At 42.4% G+C, this 18182-nt stretch overlaps 1 protein-coding gene across 1 annotated transcript in view; it reads right to left on the bottom strand.

Moving 5' to 3' along the window:
• LOC140194728 (cytoplasmic dynein 1 intermediate chain 1) overlaps nt 1-17163 on the bottom strand; it is a 208536-nt gene extending 191373 nt beyond the window's left edge. The window contains exon 1 of the mRNA XM_072251990.1: nt 17119-17163. The gene's annotated coding sequence lies outside the window, so the exon portion shown is untranslated. The remainder of the gene's footprint in view (nt 1-17118) is intronic.
• Nucleotides 17164-18182: the final 1019 nt, after the last annotated feature.

Below are 18182 nucleotides of genomic sequence, written 5' to 3'. Positions count from 1 at the left end.
GAACAGAACCAATGTTTTTCAAACATTGATCGCTTTTGCAGTGCATTCATAGAGGACACGAAAAATGGTTGACCCAAACATTTTATATTGAAGGTCATGTTGCTGCAATAACTGAATACAGTCGGCCCTCCTTGTCCGCGGGGGATTGGTTCCGGGACACCCCGCCCCGCCTATACCAAAAAACACGGATGCTCAAGTCCCTTATTTAACCTAACTCAGTGCGGGTGGACTTTAGGATCCGGGGGAGCTCAGGACCTGCTACCCGTGGCTGCTGCTGAATCCACAGTGTTTCTGTTACATGGCAGAAAAACGATCACGATTGAAAATAAAGTAGAAATAATAAAGCAATCGGAAAGAGGCAAAACTCCATTGGTCATTGGAAAAGCGTTAGGCTATAGTCGGTCAATGATCGGAACAATTTTAAAGGATAAAGTGAAAATAATGGAGCATGTGAAAGGCCCTGCCCTGATGAAAGCTACAATTATAACTAAGCAACGCAGTGGTTTAGTTATTGAAATATATATGTTCCTTAATTATTGTATATGCTCAAAAAGGTCAAAAATATACAATATACTAAGACAAACATTTGACTAACTGAAGCTAAATAATACTGTATGTACCTGTTCCGACTTATAAAACCTAATACAAAGTAAGTGCTAGGTAAATAGTTGTTATACTGTATTGTTTACAGAATAATGACAAGAAAAAAGTCCGTACATGCTCAAACAACAAGTACTGGAGAGAGAACTTCCGGGTTTTCCCGATCCGCTGTTGGTTGGATAAGGAGGGCTGACTGTACATTGTCTGATGGAAAGTGAGACAATGTTTCTCAATTTCCAAGGCATGTTTTGAGTGCAGAGCAGGTGACCCACAGGATGATGTAAAACCCAACGAGTGTGTCTAACGCCAGCGCTCAAAGTTCTGTTGCAGTAAGAAAATCTTCTGCATCTACCTCCTCTGCATGCATTGAAACACAAGCTGATTTAGCTGCATTAATCACACATCAATGATTATTGAAGGACAAGCATGCACTGGAAGATTGAGCTGTCCCTCTCAGAACAGCTATGGAAAAGGAAGGAAGAGTTTAAGTTGAAGAAGAAATTGTTACACATGTGGCCAAAGTTAATGTGCTGAGAGCTTCAAGTGTGGTGAGTGCCTATGTCATATTGAATAGTTCAAGGTGCTCATGGGGACATTAACCTACTGCACGGAAACACTCGTTTTCAGTGATAAAGGTCAAAATAGTACTATTGATATTACGAGGAAGCAAAATAAAATAACAACCATTTTGATACAATAGCAACACATTTCATTTTTGTCTAAAAGATTCAAATCTTCGATGGAAATCCATTGCAGTATCATGCATTCATGAAGGCTTTTGAAAACAGTGTTAAAAAGCAAGACCAACAGTTATACTGAGTGCCTCCATTTCCTTGAACAGTACACTAGAGGTCACTCTTGAGAACATAACAGAAGTTGCCAACATGCTGAGCCTAAGAAAGGGCATCTAAAAGTTAAGGCTTTACTACAGGAATATTTTGGTAATGAACAGAAAATTGCATCTGCCTGCATGCAAAAGACTCTTTGAGTACCTTTCAAATTTGAAGACATGAAAGCTCTCCAAGACTAGTCATTTTTCTTACAGGTTGTTGCAATGCCATGAAAGAGATTCAGTACTTGCTCGAGTTGGACATGCCTGCTAATATGCCTACTGTCATAAAGAAATTGCACAAAATGCTTAGGGATAAATAAAGAACGGTAGTCCGTGAACTGCAAGAAAGACACAACTATAAGATTATTTTCACTGACATTGTTGGTTTTATTGAAAGGCAAGTAAAGGTTGCTACACACTTGGTGTTTGGGAAGAAATACAATGCTCCATCACCTGCAGTAAGCAAAGGTGTATGCAAAACTAAGTCACAATTTTGTTCTTAAGCTAAAGGAAGCAACTTTGCCACTACTGTGGCCAACTGTGAGAGGTACAGCTAAAGCTAACAGGAAAAAATCTGCAGATCCTGGAAAACCGAGCAATACACACAAAATGCTAGAGGAACTCAGCAGGCCAAGCAGCATCTACGCAAAACAGTATAGTCAACATTTCGGAACGTAGATGCTCGAAGTGGTCTCCCAGTCTACGTTGGGTTCTCCAAACCAGAAAAAGCAGGGTCTCCCCGTGGCCACCCATTTTAATTCCACTTCTCATTCCCACTCCAACATGTCAATCCATAGACTCCTCTACTGTCGCAATGAGGCCACACTCAGGTTGGAAGAGGAACACCTTATATTCCATCTGGGTAGCCTCCATCCTGATGGGATGAACATGGATTTCTCAACTTTCTGCAAATGACTCCCCCCTCCCCATCTTTTTCCATTCACCACCCCCTTTTCTCTCTCTCACCTCAACTCCTTGCCTACCCATCACCTTCCTCCGGTGATCCTCACCTATTTCTTTCTTCCATGGTCCTCTGTCCTCTCTTCAGATTTCCCCTTCTCCAGCCCTGTATCTCTCTCACCAATCAACTTCCCAGCTCCTTACTTCACCCCTCCCCCATTTCACCTATCACCTTGTGTTTCTTCCTCCTCCCCACCCTCACCCCCCCCAACCTTCTCACTCTGATTCATCTTCTTTTTCCCCAGTCCTGTTGAAGGATTTTGGCCTGAAACGTCGACTGTACTCTTTTACATAGATGTTGCCTGGCCTCCTGAGTTCCTCCAGCATTTTGTGTGTGTCACAAAGCTAAATCTGAACCTGGAACTAATGGAGGAGAGATCATCTTGTCAGACAAAGGGGGTTTGTCTGTTCTGGGAGGGTGAACATACTTTGGATTTGTGTACTCAGCTGGAGAAAAAAAGGCTCGTAGTGAGAAGATTGCTTTCCTAAAAGAAAATGGTGTGTGCTTTGGCTGTTTTTGTCAGCAAGGATTGCAACAAGCGTCCTTCATGAGAGGTTGTGCAGTGGCAGGCATCCCAACATACCTTACATTCACTCTAACGAAAAGAACACTGAATCTAAACAAGCTGTGAAACAATCAGACTCAACAGTGAGTGGCGCTCTGGTACGTCATGGCCTTACAGGGGCTGGTGATCATGATTATAAGCTGCCCATAGTTCCAATACAAGTGAAGTCTACAAAGGGTAACAAGACAGTGGTTACTTATGCTTTCCTAGGTCAAGGAAGTACAGCAGTGTTCTGCACACTGGGCCTAACGAACAAGCTCAAACTCACATGGAAAAAAATTTAAGCATTCTCTTACACACTATGGGTCAAGAGCAGGTTGTAAGCATAGTTTCAGGATTAGAAGTGGCTGGCTTAGATAGTGAAAACTATTGTGACTATCCAACATCTATACACAGGGAAGAATGCAGGTCCAGAAAGAGAACATACCACAACAGATGCACCTCCAGGGAAGGTCTCACCTGAAAAATGTCTATTTGCCAGAGATTGATTCAGAAATTGAGCTGCTGATGAGGACAAAAGTGACTAAAGCATTGGAGCCGTTCCAAGTGATTTGAAGTGTCAATAATGAACCTTGTGCAATTAGAACGTTACCTGATTAGTTTACTTTTGAAAAAGAAGTTAACATGCTAAAATACGGGAAGATTGCTGAACAGCATGATCTAACTCCAAGAGGTTTACAAAGGATTTGTCATTTTGCACTGACCACACAGCTGTCATCTCCAAAGGTTATGCTGAAAGAGTGCCAGCAGAGGATCTGGAATGCAGTGATGGAAAGTCTGGTATATTCTGCATCATGGCGCTTATCACCCACAAAAAGGGGAACTTCGTATTGTGTATGACTGTGGAGTGACTTCTCAGGGAATATCACAATGCTCAGCTTTTTACAGGGACCAGATCTTACTAGCTCACCGATCGGAATCATTACTAGATTCAGAAAAAAAGCCAGTGATCATGGCAGATACTGAATCAATGTTTCATCAGGTTAAAGTACCAGCAGAAGATGCAGATCTGCTGAAGTTTCTCTGGTGACCTCAAGCCAAGTATGGTAGAATAATGGTACATCTCTTTAGCGCAACATCACCAGTCTATGCCATTAGAAAAAGCACCGAAGACAATGGAAGAACAATCCAGCCGTGAGACAGTGGATAGGGTTTTGCATTGCTTCTATGTTGATGACTCCTTTGTGGAAGAAGTGCTGTCCCTCTATCATGATCTTGCATCCATTTGTGCCAAAGGCAGCTTTCAACTCACAAAGTGAATAAGCAACAGATATAGCATGCTAGCAGTGATACCAGAAAAGCAACAGTAAAAAACATGAAGGATTTGGATCAAAATGTACCTTCGGTGGAGAGATTACTGGGTGTGCAATGGTGCATTCAGTCTGATACTTACAAGTTTAAGATTACGATTCAAGATAGACCACTCACCATTCCGGGGATTCTCTCCACATTTAGTTCCATTACAGTCCCTTGGGAATCTTGAGTCTGGTAGTGCTATCTGCTAAGATCCTTCAAGATCTACATAAAAAAGGGACTTGCGTAGATCTTATGTAGCTAGGATCAGTTGCTCATGAATGGACAAACTAGCTGAAGAACTCTGCCAGTTGGAAGACTTCAAGGTTATTAGATGTTTGAAACCCCTGGTTTTGCGAGAAGTTAGTGCTGCACAGTTCTACCACTTTAAAGACGCGAGCAAAGATGGCTATATAGCAGTGTCCTACTCCTTGCTGCACAATGCTTTTATCATGGGAAAATCTAAGTAGTTTCTATCCTTCATATGGAGCTCACTGCTACTACAATGACATGTTGTATAGATGCACTGTGGAGGAAGTTTTACAACTCAGTGTTTTGGACCAATAGTACTTCTGTGCCTAAATATATCAAGAATCAAACTTCCAGGCTCTGAACCTTCGTTGTAAGTGGTATCAGAAATTCTTAAGGTCTCACAAACATCTCAATGGAGGGATGTAAACACTTCAAGTAAGCTGGCAGATATAACCTCTAGAGGGTCGAAGAATGAGACAAGGGTATCATGCCTCAGTATCTTCTTCAGACAAAGGAAATGGCCTGTGAATCCCAATTGTTCTGGAGAACTTCTGGGAGATTATCTGGAAGCCAAGAAAAGTGTTATAATGAATGCCATGCAGATTGAAGAGGATGTGGATGCAGCAATATGTATTTTCCATCACTTCTCATCTAGACCCATTTGAGGATGACAATGTCCTTGATTCTTAGATTTAAGAACCTGCTTGTTTCTTTGTCGGAGAGGCATCAATTGAACATTGCTCCTACTCAGTCTGACTTGGATGAAGAACAACAAGGGTATTTTTTTTTTGGGAGGGGGGAGGAAAAAAAAATCAAATCGGTCAAGACTGTCTCTCAGTGGAGGAGCTCAGAAAGGCCGAATTCAAGATCATTGGGCTTTGCCAAAAGAAATTTCCATTTGAATTCTTAACTTGCAAAGGGAAGAGAGTGTGGAAAGGATCGGCCATATTTTCAAAGCAACATACATATACAAAATGCTAGAGCAGTGGTCCCCAACCTCCGGGCCGTGGACCGATACATTGCCGCGAAGAATGCAGCGGTGGCTGGAACGCACCCAGCACATCTCTAAGAAAAAAAGCAGAAATAAACAAGCTAATTAGTTAAGTGCCACCTGGCACGTAAATCTCAACCCAGATCAGAGGCAATTGCGTCGCCTCTGATCTAGGCCAACATTTACATGCCAGGCGGCACCTAATTAATTAGCTTGTTTATTTCGGCTTTTTTCTTCAAGATGTGCTCCGTGCGTTCCAGCCACCGCTGTACCGCTACATTCTTCACGGCAATGTATCGGTCCGCGGCCCGGAGGTTGGGGACCACTGCTCTAGAGGAACTCAGCAGCCCAGGCAGCACCTATGGAAAAGAGTAAACAGTCGACGTTTCAGGCTGAGACCCTTCATTGGGACTGGAAATGAAGGGAAGAAGTCAGAATAAGATGGAGGGAGGGGAGGAAGATGTACATGGTGGCAAGTGATAGGTGAAAGTGGGAAAGGGGGAGGGGATGAAGTAAGGAGCTGGGAAGTTGATTGGTGAAAGAGATAACGGGCTGGAGAATGAAGAATCTGATAGAGGGTAGAGGCCATGGAAAAAATGAAAGGTGGAGGAGCACCAGAAGGAAGTGATGGGCAGGTGAGAAGATAAGGTGAGAAAAGGAAACAGGAATGGGGAATGGTGAAAGTGGAGGGTGGCGGGGGGCGGGGGGGCAATTACCAGAAGTTCAAGAAATCAGTGTTCTTGCCATCAGGTTGGAGGTGCCTTATATGTAATACAAGGTGTTGGTCCTCCGACCTGAGTGTGCCCTTATTGTGGCTGTAGAGGAGGCCAGGAACTGACATGTCGGAATGGGAATGGGAAGTAGAATTAAAATGGGTGGCCACTGGAAGATCCCGCTTTTTCTGGTGGACAGAGCATAGGTGCTCGTCTCACCAATATAAAGGAGGCCACATCGGAAGCAACGGATACAGTAGATGACGCCAACAGACTCACTGGTGAAGTGTCTCCTCACCAGGAAGGACTGATTGGGACTCTGGATGGCAGGGAGGTGGTGTAGGGGCAGGTGTAGCACTTGTTCCACTTGCAAGGATAAGTACCAAAAGGGAGATCAGTGGAGTAGGATGAGTGGACAAGAGGGTCTGTGGAAAGTGGGAGGGGGTGGGAGTGGGGAGGAGAAGAGGTGCTTGGTGGCAGGATCCTTTAGGAGATGATAGAAATTAGAGAATTTGGATGTGCAGGCAGGTGGGGTGGAGGGTGAGGACAAGAGGAACCCTGGTGTGGTGGTGGGAGAATGGGGTGAGAGCAAATGTGCATGAAATGGAAGAGAACATAACAGAACAGTCCAGCACATAACTCTCAACTTCTGCCATTCCATTTTAAAAACCCTTCCACACAGGTCTCCTTTCATTATTGGATATAGCAGACAACCAACCATTTTCACCAAGTGTCTGCACTGATTTCTCATTTCGTCTCTCAAAAGAACACGGAACTGTACACCAGATGAATTCCTCCACTGATAACTATTAAGAACCAAGTTTTACCGCACTGTGGCAATATTGGTAGTGTTCTAATTTGTTCTGTATTTCATTTAAATATATAATTTGTAACTCCACTAAATGGTAATTTGTCTCTTTTTTTTTTAAAAAAACCTTTTTAAATATTTCCAAGCAACTTTGGCTAACTGGGGCAGCCGCTTAATTGGGCCAAAATGTAGTCCCATTGTGTCCCAATTAACCAGCATCTACCTGTATTTGAATTCTTATAGTTTGTATCTTAAAGCAACAAGGCAGTGATAGTGCTGACGTAGGTCTTTTTTTTATAAAACCCTACTTGAAACAATTGTATTAATTCATTGGATTCCAGTTAACTGGCACACATCAGGACCAGTACATTTTGCTCCTAATAAGAGGCTGTCCCAATTAGCAGGTTTCATGGAAATATTTAAAAAGGCATATTAAAAAAATTAACTGATTATGTATTTAAATGAAATACAGAACAAATTAGAACATACTAAAACTACTACAGTACTATAAAACTGTATATTCATTCTTAATAGTTATCGGCAGAGAAGTTCAGTGTACACTGACGTGTTTGTTTGCTTAACTGTAAATGAACACAATCAGTGCAGACACCTTGTCAGATAGTGGACTGCCTTCAAACAATGCTTTCAACTATTGCATTTTCCAAATCTTCATTTTCTTGTATCATTCAAATTGTTCACAGTTCTTAATTTGCTGAAGTAGCAAAATCATTTCATTTTCACTCCTGGCCGTTTCTGGCATCTCCAAGCCTGAGTGTTTGAAGCCGCAGTGACAAAAACAGTTCTGAATCATCTTTCGGCTTATTACCCGCTAACTATCAGTGACAAAGGTCACTGCTTTTTAAACACAAATACATACACTGTTCGCTTTAAGCATGGTGTAGTGTCTAATGGCCACACAATGTGCCCACAACTAACACCAGTTAGAAACTGCTCAGCAACAGTCTCCCGATAAGCGGTGGCCCCGATTAACTAATGGCCCAATGAACTGGAATCCGCTGCATACACAAAAGAATATAGTGCAAAAATTTTGCAGTAATGTTAACATTTTTAAAAATTCAGAGCACTGTAGCCACACACATGCCCTCTCCCCTCAGGGTGATACACCCTTTCATGATTGCATCACTGTGACCAAGTTCAAAGCAGCTTCCAAACCAGACTGATTTTGTCATTTACTATATGAAACATGATCATATTTGACAATTAACAATTGGGATATTTTTGTACTCAAAGTCAGTTCTCACAATACTAATTTTGGGTGTCTGGGTTCTCAATCCTCTGAAGCTTTTACCATCTGTGTAAATTACTTTGTCCCAGCAAAGGTGTTTGAGCATTCAGAGGTGTGTTGTCAGGTACAGAGTACACCTGTTATTAATATCCAACTCAATTGAACCATTTGTCATACACAAAATATTGAACAATGTCAGTGCAGTCACTGAAATTGTATCGAATCACCTGAATTAACAGTATAAAAATTTAATGTACTTTGAGATCAGCAAAAAATTTTGAAAGGGTCTACAAGAGAATGCTTACTTGTTTTGATCAACAAAAGCTTTTTATATCACCAGTATTATCTCTCCAGTGATTCAGTTCACAGTTACAATTCAGGGACCTAAGCAGCCTTTCCAGGTCAGGCAAAGATTCACGTTTACTTTCTCCAACCTTGTCTACTGCAGTTGATGATCGTGGCATGACCATCAGCACAAACCAGGTGATCATTTGCAAGGCATGTGTGTCTTTCTGCAATGGCTATCCTAAGATGCCAGTTTCAAACAGTTTAAGTTCACCTTCCCATTCTCACACTGACTTGATCATCTTCAGCCTTGTCGACTGAGACCCACCACAAACTAGAAGGACGACACCCCATATTCCACCTGGGTAGTCCACAAACCAATGTATGAACATTAGATTTTCTAATTTCAGGTAACTGTCAAAATTGATGTTCCCTCCCACTGCCCCCCCAACTTCAAATCCATTTTGGTCCCTTTTCCCTAGCATTTCCACGCCCCAGAATTAACCAGTTTCATCACCCTTTCCCCTCTTAGTTCCATCCACTTAACACCCATGTTTCAGTTAGCAGTTCTTCATCCAAGCCCTCTTTCCACCATCCCCAAGTTCTGATTGCATCTGCCTTTCATCTCTCCCCGATGTCTCCCATTATGATCTTCCTTAATGATCAGACACAAGCACCAGTAGTCTGTTCCAACTTATCACCACCCACCCCCCAGATATCTCCACCTTCACTCTTCCTGTTCCCTACCTGGCTCCATCTATCCTTCTTAGTCTGCCTCTATTTATCATCCATTTGCATCATCTCCCAACTCTGCCCCTCCCACTGCCCTATCTAGCCCAGTCTCCCTATCATTCACTCCACCAATCACCTCTGGTCCCCTCTCACCACTCTTTATTCCAACTATTTCCCCTCTCCACTCAGCCCTGATGCAGGGTTTGACCCAAAATGCTGTCAGTTCTTTTCCCTCCATAGCTGCTGCTCGACATGCTGAGTTTCTTCAGCAGAGTGTTTATTGCTGTAGAATCTGGTATCCGTGGTCTTTTGTGTCTCAACAGTAGCAGCAATACAGTATTATCTAGTACAACGTTCAATTCTGAACAGGCCACAAACCCATACACACTACTTCACTACTTTGTTCTCAATTTGCACTACTTGTTTTTTTAATTATACAGTGGATTCTGGTTAATTGGGGCATAGCAGGACCAGTACATTTTGCCCAATTAAGCAGCTGCCCCAATTAGCCGAAGTTTCATGAAAATAGTTAGAAGTATAATAAAGGGAAACTACCATTTAACTGAGTAACAAATTAGGTACCTCTACAGTACTATAAAGACTATATTAGCTCCAAATAGTTATCAACTGAAGAATTTATCTGCCACGTTCTTTTGATTGACTGCAAATGAACAAAATTAGCGCAGACACCCAGTGCAGATAATGGACTGCCTTCATACAAAGTTTTAGACGATCACATTCTCCAAATCTTCATTCTCATTATAAGATTCAAGATGATTTTGGATATCTTAAAATACTTTGTAATTCCTAACTTGAAGTAGTGAAATCTTTTCATTTTCACTCCCAGCCGTTTCTAGCATCTCCAAGCATGAGTGCTTGAAACCGCAGTGAGCAAAACAGTTCTAAATTGTCTTATTTCTCGCCAACTATCAGTCACAAAAATCACTGCTGTTTGAACACAAAGACACAAAAACTGACACTATTTTAAAACTGCTCGCTCTAAGTAGTGTCTAACGGCCACACAAGTACACGCGACTAACACTAGTTGGAAATTGTTCGGCAATGATCTCCTGCCCCAATTAAACAAAGGGAATCCTGGTTATTTTTTTCAATTTAGTTTTTGTTCCTCAAGAGTTGTCCCAAATAAACCGCTGCCTGGATAACCGATCGTGACTAAGAAAAGTCATTTTTTAAAAAAAACTTTGAACAACATGCAATGCTCACGCGGGCAGTGGTGGGCAGTCGCTAGCAATCCCATTAGCGGTCTCTCAGCCCAGTATGGCGGTACACAGTAGGACCGTGTTTATTTGGTTGAGCCATAGGAACAGGGCAGGCTGTTGATAATTAGTGAGAGCTGTCTCGCATGGAGGGGAGGACGATAGGCTGATAATCAGTGAGCGCTGTATTGCACAGGGGTGGACGGTAGGCTGATATTTGGTGAGCGCTGTATTGCACAGAGGGGAGTACAGTAGGCTGATAATTGGTAAGTGCAGTATGCATGGAGGAGAGGAATGCAGGCTGATGAGTGTGAAGTGCGTTTTCCGAGCATTGAATGGACTCACCCAACTTGGGTCGTGACATCAGTCTCTCCCTCCCAAATCACCTCCCCCAACTTCCCGTTACACACCGCCAACTGATTTATGGGAACAAACCAACTCTCCCAGTGTAGTAGAAAATTGAAGGGAATTATCATTCTAAAGACAGCCCAGCATGGCGATTTTTGAAGGGGAGGTGTGAGATGAAAGAGAACGGTTCTAAGCCTAGGCTTAGGCCTGCAGACAATTCAGATAAGGTTAATGATGAAGAATTACGATCATCTGAGTCATTTCACTGCACTAGTGCAACAATGGACACACAAAAAAAGTCCATCTTTACAATGAAAGCTACTTATCAATGGGTTTTATATGGACTGGTGATCCAAGTTGTCCTATTCCATTGTGTCTCGTCCGTGGCAAACAACTAACAAATGTAGCAATGGTTCCAGCAAAATTGAAGACACTTAACTACAAATTACAGCCATGTGACACATAAAAGTGCTGATTATTTTAAATGGTTATTGGAATTTCAAAACAAAGAGTTAAGCTTTTAAAAATAAAGTCACAGTCAGTAAAAGGGACAGGAAGCAAGTTATTTAGTAGCTTTAAGACCAGTTCACTTGAGAATGTTTAAAAAACTGAAAACCTGGACAAAGAATTTAATTGAACTGACTTTATTTCTTACATCCTTCACATACCTGGAGTAAAAATATCCATCTAAATGTGCAACGTTACATAAAAATACAATTGTATCAGCATGAATTAATCAGTCTGATGGCCTGGTGGAAGAAGTTGCCCCCCACCCCCCTGAGCCTATTGGTCCTGGCTTTCATGCTGCAGAACTATTTCTTGGATGGTAGCAACTGGAACAGATTGTGGTTGGGGTAACTCGGGTCCCCAATGATCCTTCAGGCCCTTTTTTCACACCTGTTTTTTGTAAATGTCCTGAATAGTGGGAAGTTCACATCTGCAGATGCACTGGGCTGTCCTCACCACTCTCCGCAGAGTCCTGCGATTGAGGGAAGTACAGTTCCCATACCAGGCAGTGATTCAGCCAGTCAAGATGCTCTCAATTGTGCCCCTGTAGAAATTCCTTAGTATTTGGGGTGCCATACCAAACGTCAACCATCTGAGGTGAAAGAGGTGCTGTTGTGCCTTTTTCAACACAGTCAGAATGTACAGACCACACGAGATCCTTGGTGATGTTTATGCCAAGGAACTTAAAACTATTCACCCTCTCTACCCCAGATCCATTGATGTCATTAGGGGTTAGCCTGTCTCCATTCCTCATAAAGTCGACAACCAGCTCCTTTGTTTTTGCAGCATTGAGGGAAAGATTGTTTTCGTGACACCACTGTGTCAGGGTGATGACCTCTACTCTGTAGGCTGCCTTGTTATTATTTGAGATAATGCCAATCAATGTAGCATCATCAGCAAATTTAATTAGCAGATTGGAGCTGTGGGTGGCGACACAGTCATGGCTATACAGAGTGTAAAGGAGGCGGCTTAGGATACAGCTCTGAGGGTTACTTGTGTTGAAGATCAGAGGGGCAGAGGTGAGGGCGCACACTCTTACCACCTGCCGGTGATCTGACAAGAAGTCCAGGATCCAGTTGCACAAGGCAGGGTGAAGGCTGAGGTTTCTGAGCTTCTTGTCAAGCCTGGAGGGAATTATGGTGTAGAATGCTGAACTGCAGAGCACACCAGTCTCCTGCTACATACAAAAATCCGGTGGCTTAGCAGAGGAAGAGCTCTCAACAGGGTGTCTGAGCTGCAAGGTGGATTGCAGGAGTACTTTCAAGAAAATAGGTAAAATTTTGCTGGGCGCTTTGAAGATGAAGAATGGCTGCACATATTCGCCTACTTACCAGACATATTTCATCACATGAGCCAGCTAACAAGTCTCTGCAAAGCCCTGGGGAAAATGTTTTGACTTCAAGTGACAAGATTCTTGGATTTAAAAGGAACCTGAATCTTTGGAAAAATGATGTTGCAAAAGGAAATCTTGAAATGTTTCCACTGCTGCTTGGGCTTGAGAGTGAGAAAGGATAATAAAGCCTTGAGTCTTTAAATTAAAGAACTGCAGAATAAAACTGAACAGTATTTTTCCTCCCTTTCAACACAATTGTATGATTGGGTGAGGAACCTTTACTCTGAATCTTCCGCTCAGCCTGAAAACTTGACTTTGAGAGAAGAACTTTGCGAGCTGCAGTCTGATTATGCACGCAAGATGAGATTTAGTGACCTGCCCCTGGGCAAGTTCTGGATTTCTGTGCAAGAGTATCCTGCTATTCATGGGAAAGCAATGAACATTTTGCTGCAGTTTTCAACTTGTTACATGTGTGAGAAAGTTTTTTTCTTGTTTAATAAGCATCAAGAGCAAGAATAGAAATTGTCTCATTTCCGTTGAAGGTGAAATCCATGGGTGCTTATCTCAAGTTTGACCTAGAATTGAAAAATCATTTGCCTTTAGTTTTTAAAATTTATGAAAGGAAAAGAGATTAATTTCAAGAAATGTAAGCTAAACTACCTGTTTTTTCCCCAAGGTTGGCTAAAATTTCATTTTCTACTCAAAAGAGCATTGACAGCTATTTTCGGATTACTGTATTATATCTACAACTTACTGATCACACTAATGTACTGTGAGCTGTGGACAATCTTTTTTATGCAGGGGTTCCCCGAGATCTGAAAATTGTTTCAGGGGTTCCTCCAGGGCAAAATAAGTTGAGAAAGGCTGTTTTAAACTATTCTGGCCGAAATATCTTTTTTCTGCTGTAGCAATTGTTATAAAGGTACGGTTGAATTGGTGCATTGAGTTGTTTAAACATCATGACATCTCATTTGCAATCTGCTGTTTCAGGTTTAGTACTTACTGCATTTCATTCCTCTATTGGTGCTCATCATCTCAAAACTTCATCACACAAATACTTCATTCTTTCAAAAGAACTTAAAACCCACTAAAATACATCGAATCACATTGTGCCCTTCTCTATGCAAGTTTCCCTGTTTCAGAAGCAGTATTACAAAGGAAGTTTTTTTTTGTTGTTAACAACACGTGAATGCCACTCAGAATGCCCGCATCTATTTCCATTGTTAATTACCATTGACTGAGGAGGTTTTAACTAGTGAACCACATTGATGTGCTGGAGTTAGACATTGCTCTGAATGGGCAAGGCCTGCAGATTTCCTATCCTGAGTAACATTAATAAACTACAGATAATCAACCAAACAGAAACACTTCACGATATTGTGGCTGCCCTTCAAATCCTTGGAGGAAGAATTCAAGGTAACAAGAGCCAGAGAAGTGATACAGTATAGGGACTCAAGTGACCCGAAGGTGGCTACAGCAGAGATCTAAGTGAGGACTGGCAGGAAGTGGAGGGCAGAGGAAGCTGTTCAGGAGGCAGAGGTGAGGCTGCGTCACAGGAGGCTGGTGGGAGTGGTCACACGAGGCCGAGCTGGGCTGGGATCCTTTCCAACTCCCCAAATGGACACCAGAGGGAAGAAAAGGCGTCGTCTAGTTCAGGAGGAGGTGAGAGCAGTTAGTGGAGGAGATGAGAGCCTGCAAGGTGGTGGGAATGAAGCAACAGGGAGCTTGGACAAGATGGGAGAATGCGGTTGAGAGGAAAGTGACCTGGGCTGATCTTTGGAAAGCCGAACCACACCGCATCCAATTTCTCATCCAGACAGTGTACGATGTGCTTCCAAGCCCATCAAACCTGCACACATGGAGCAAGGCAGAGTCATCTGCGTGCCCACTGTACTCCAAGCGAGGAACCCTGGAGCACATCCTCAGCGGCTGTGCAAGGGCACTTGGTGAGGGACGGTACAGGTGGAGGCATGATCAGGTCCTGAAGACCATCGCTGAAGCCGTCAGCGCAGGAGTTGAGTGGGCGAAGTGGTCCCGACCCTCCAAGCAGACCATTGCCTTTGTCAGAGCTGGGGAGCAGCCAATACCTGCCAAAAGAACATCTGCAGGCATTCTGACCTCTGCAAGGGACTGGCAGCTGTTGGTGGACCTCGAAGGGCAGTTGAAGTTCCCCAACCATATCGTAGCCACCACCCTGCGACCAGACATTGTCCTAGTGTCTGAGTCTACTAAGCAAGTGGTGCTGCTGGAGCTGACAGTCCCATGGGAAGATTGGAGGAGGCCTTTGAAAGGAAGCTCTCCAAGTACGCAGGACTGGTCAGCAACTGTCAGCAGGCTGGATGGAGAGCGAGATGTCTCCCAGTGGAGATTGGTTGTAGGGGATTCATAGACCGTTCTTTAGTTAGAGCCTTCAGCATTTTGGGCATCGAGCGAGAGAGGAAGAGGAGAGCCATCTGCAGTACCACCGATGCGGCAGAGAGGGCCTCAAGATGGCTGTGGCTCAAAAGAGGGGAGCCATGGAGTCATAAGTAGCTAGCCATCTGGACACAAGCTGGGGTCTGATCAGCCCCGGCTGGGTCACCTGGAGGAGGTTGTATGATGTTGAAAGACCCGAAACACCCGATGATTCCAGGAACATCACTGAAGATGTGTCCAGAAGCATCAATAGATGTATGTACACAGCTAAGATTTTATTTCCAATTCAGTTATTTGAATGGCTGTAGTAAGATTCTACAGATTTGATCTGATCAACAGTCCAGGACTCTTACTACAGTAATTTAACTACAATGCTAACATACCTGACATACAACACAACCTTTAGGATTGAACATTACTTCAGCCCTTTATAAAGCTCCTATAACCTGGTATCTGATTATTCAGAAATCCAAATTCTGGATTATCAGGTGGTGTTTCCCAGGCTCCTTGAAACATTCAGTGACCCACTCCCCAAAAATCTACTAGTTACTGGAAATTTTATTAGACTCCATGACATTTGAAAAACGCAAATTTCACAGAAAACAGGCTCTTTTGCCTATCACATCTGTGCCAACTATCAAGTACCTCTCTATACTAATCTCATTTACCAATATTAATGCACTGGCAATTCAGGTCTCACCCAGATGCTTCTTACATGTGGTTTACCTTCCTCCTCACCTTCTCAAACAGCGTATACCAGATTGTAAATCGTGGGGGAAACTGGGGCATAAAAAAACCTTCTGATCCCATTAAATCTCTTACTGCTCACCCGTGTCCTCTGGCTTCCGAGGCTTCTACCATGTGAAAAACTCGTGTGTGCCAATCAAACTGCTTACACCTTCTTCAGCTCCCTTCTCAGCCTCCTCTACTCCAAACAAACAAGCCCAGCTTATCCAGTTTCATCTCCTCAGAACTGTAACATTCCATCCCAGGCAACACACAGTGTTGGGGCATTAATACCAGTAAACATTGAATAATTTGAGAAACTTATCAGTCCAACAAAGCAACTGGATTTACTGTATCCAATTAATAAGGTACACCACAATAACTACTCAGATTGTACTTAACTCCAAGTCATTTGTTTATGAAGGGAAATGGACAGTCAACATTTCAGATCAAGATGGTTCACCTGGACTACAGTAGTTTGTTTCTTGCTGCAGATTCCAGCATTTGGTCTCACGTCTCAGGCTTTCTCATAAATATTTTGTCTGACACAAGTTTTTATTAAACCCACCCTTTCTTCTTCACCTCAAGGAAAGAAGAAATTTCATTCTATACCTTGTCAAAGGCTTTTGTAAAGCTAACTTCAATTACAGTGGTATTTGACTCATCCACCAACATTTCACGTCAAAGTCACTCTAATTAATATCCAGAGATTCAAATTTTTTTTTATCTCAGGGATATTTGGTTCCCTTAATTTTTAATTACCCTAAAATTTTCCTTTCAGAATATTAAACAAAATGGCTTCTGATTTGTCAAGCAAATTGGAAAGGAGCATTAATTATATTGGCTACTCTAGTACACACATATAAGGGGAGTGAAATGGTATTTTGGAACAGGGTGTTTTCTTTGATTAAGGGCATCAGATAGCCACCCCTGCACTTATCCATGAACAAGAATGGGGGGCGGGGGGATGACATTTACAGACAAAGTGGTTTCATTGCAATCTGAAAAACTTACACTTTCGCCTATATGCATTCAATTGTTAAAACTGCTGGAAAAGACAGAGAAGTAATAAAATACTGAAGGCGTCAGATACTGCAAACATAGCAATATATAGGCTGGAAAATGCAAAAGACCATAGCGCAACACAAAACAAGGCCAGACACACGCAGTTTCTTAAATAATCTCGGCTACCCTAAACAAAACAGTCAAAAGGATAATGAAATGAATTATAAGCAAGAAAAGGGATGGGCAAGAAAAATCACGATGATGCAGCAAGATTCAAATATTACCTTACCTATTTTAACCCAACTCACTTAAAATTATACTGGATGAACAACAGGGCATCTCCTGCTGAAATGATGCTGGAATAGATAAATTGAGAAGGATGCACACACAGCCAGACACTTAGAGCCTGACCCCTCCTTCTCCGTCTGTAAGCAGTCAGCGGGCGCGCATGAGCATCACATTCGAATGATACCAGATGCAGATTCCCATTCTACGGCTGCGCCCCAGTCTATTGTTGCCGAGGCGCAGCTGCCGGCCAATCACCGCGTGGGAGCGGCCGCGCGCAGTGGGTGGCCATCGTGAGCACGTGCTTTCATCAGTGACCGGGAGTTTACTTTCGGCTTCAGTCTGCAAGGGGAATAACTTAATGCAGAAGAGTTCAAAATTATAACATTTTTAATTGAAAAAATTGGTAGCCGTCTTGTTTTGGAAAAAGAAATCAAAATACTATGTATTACAGCGGAATCTATTTCATATTTTGTTGGTAATAAAATTAATTATGATTCGTATTGTATATTGATGTGGAAGGAGACTATAAAAGAAACCCATTTAGTCACAGAGAAAACATGCAAACTTTACGCAGCAGCAGTGGAAGTAAAACTGATTACCGCTCACTGAGATAATTATGCGAGCTGCCGCACCTGTCGCCCACAACAGGTTTTTGAGAACAGCAGCAGTCAACATGACAGAGATAAGTTACCAGAGTGAACAGAAACAAAAAATACATCTTAGTTCGTAGCTCCCCAAATTTCTTCCCATAAGAACACAAACGGTTTCCTGATGATACAATATTTTTATATCTTCCATTACATTCTCAAACAATGCAACACGATTTTAAAGTCAGCATTTTTCTCTCAGTAAGGAGCCAGATTCTTACTTTAGTCTTACAGAGTTATGGATTGAGACACTTACTTTCCAGCATGCTCCTAATCAATACCTTATCTAACAACTTGTACTCAGATAACACTTTTGAAGTATTAAATGTCTCAAGAAACTTATACAATCTGTGACATCAAGCCACATTAAGAAATGTAATGAGATATTACATCCAGTAACTTGATTGAAGAAAAAGGT

This window comes from Mobula birostris, chromosome 3 (assembly GCF_030028105.1).
Source record: "Mobula birostris isolate sMobBir1 chromosome 3, sMobBir1.hap1, whole genome shotgun sequence".
NCBI classification, from domain to species: Eukaryota; Metazoa; Chordata; class Chondrichthyes; order Myliobatiformes; family Myliobatidae; genus Mobula; species Mobula birostris.
Note: the sequence above shows the minus strand (reverse complement) of the source record. Positions and strands in the feature narration are given on the sequence as shown.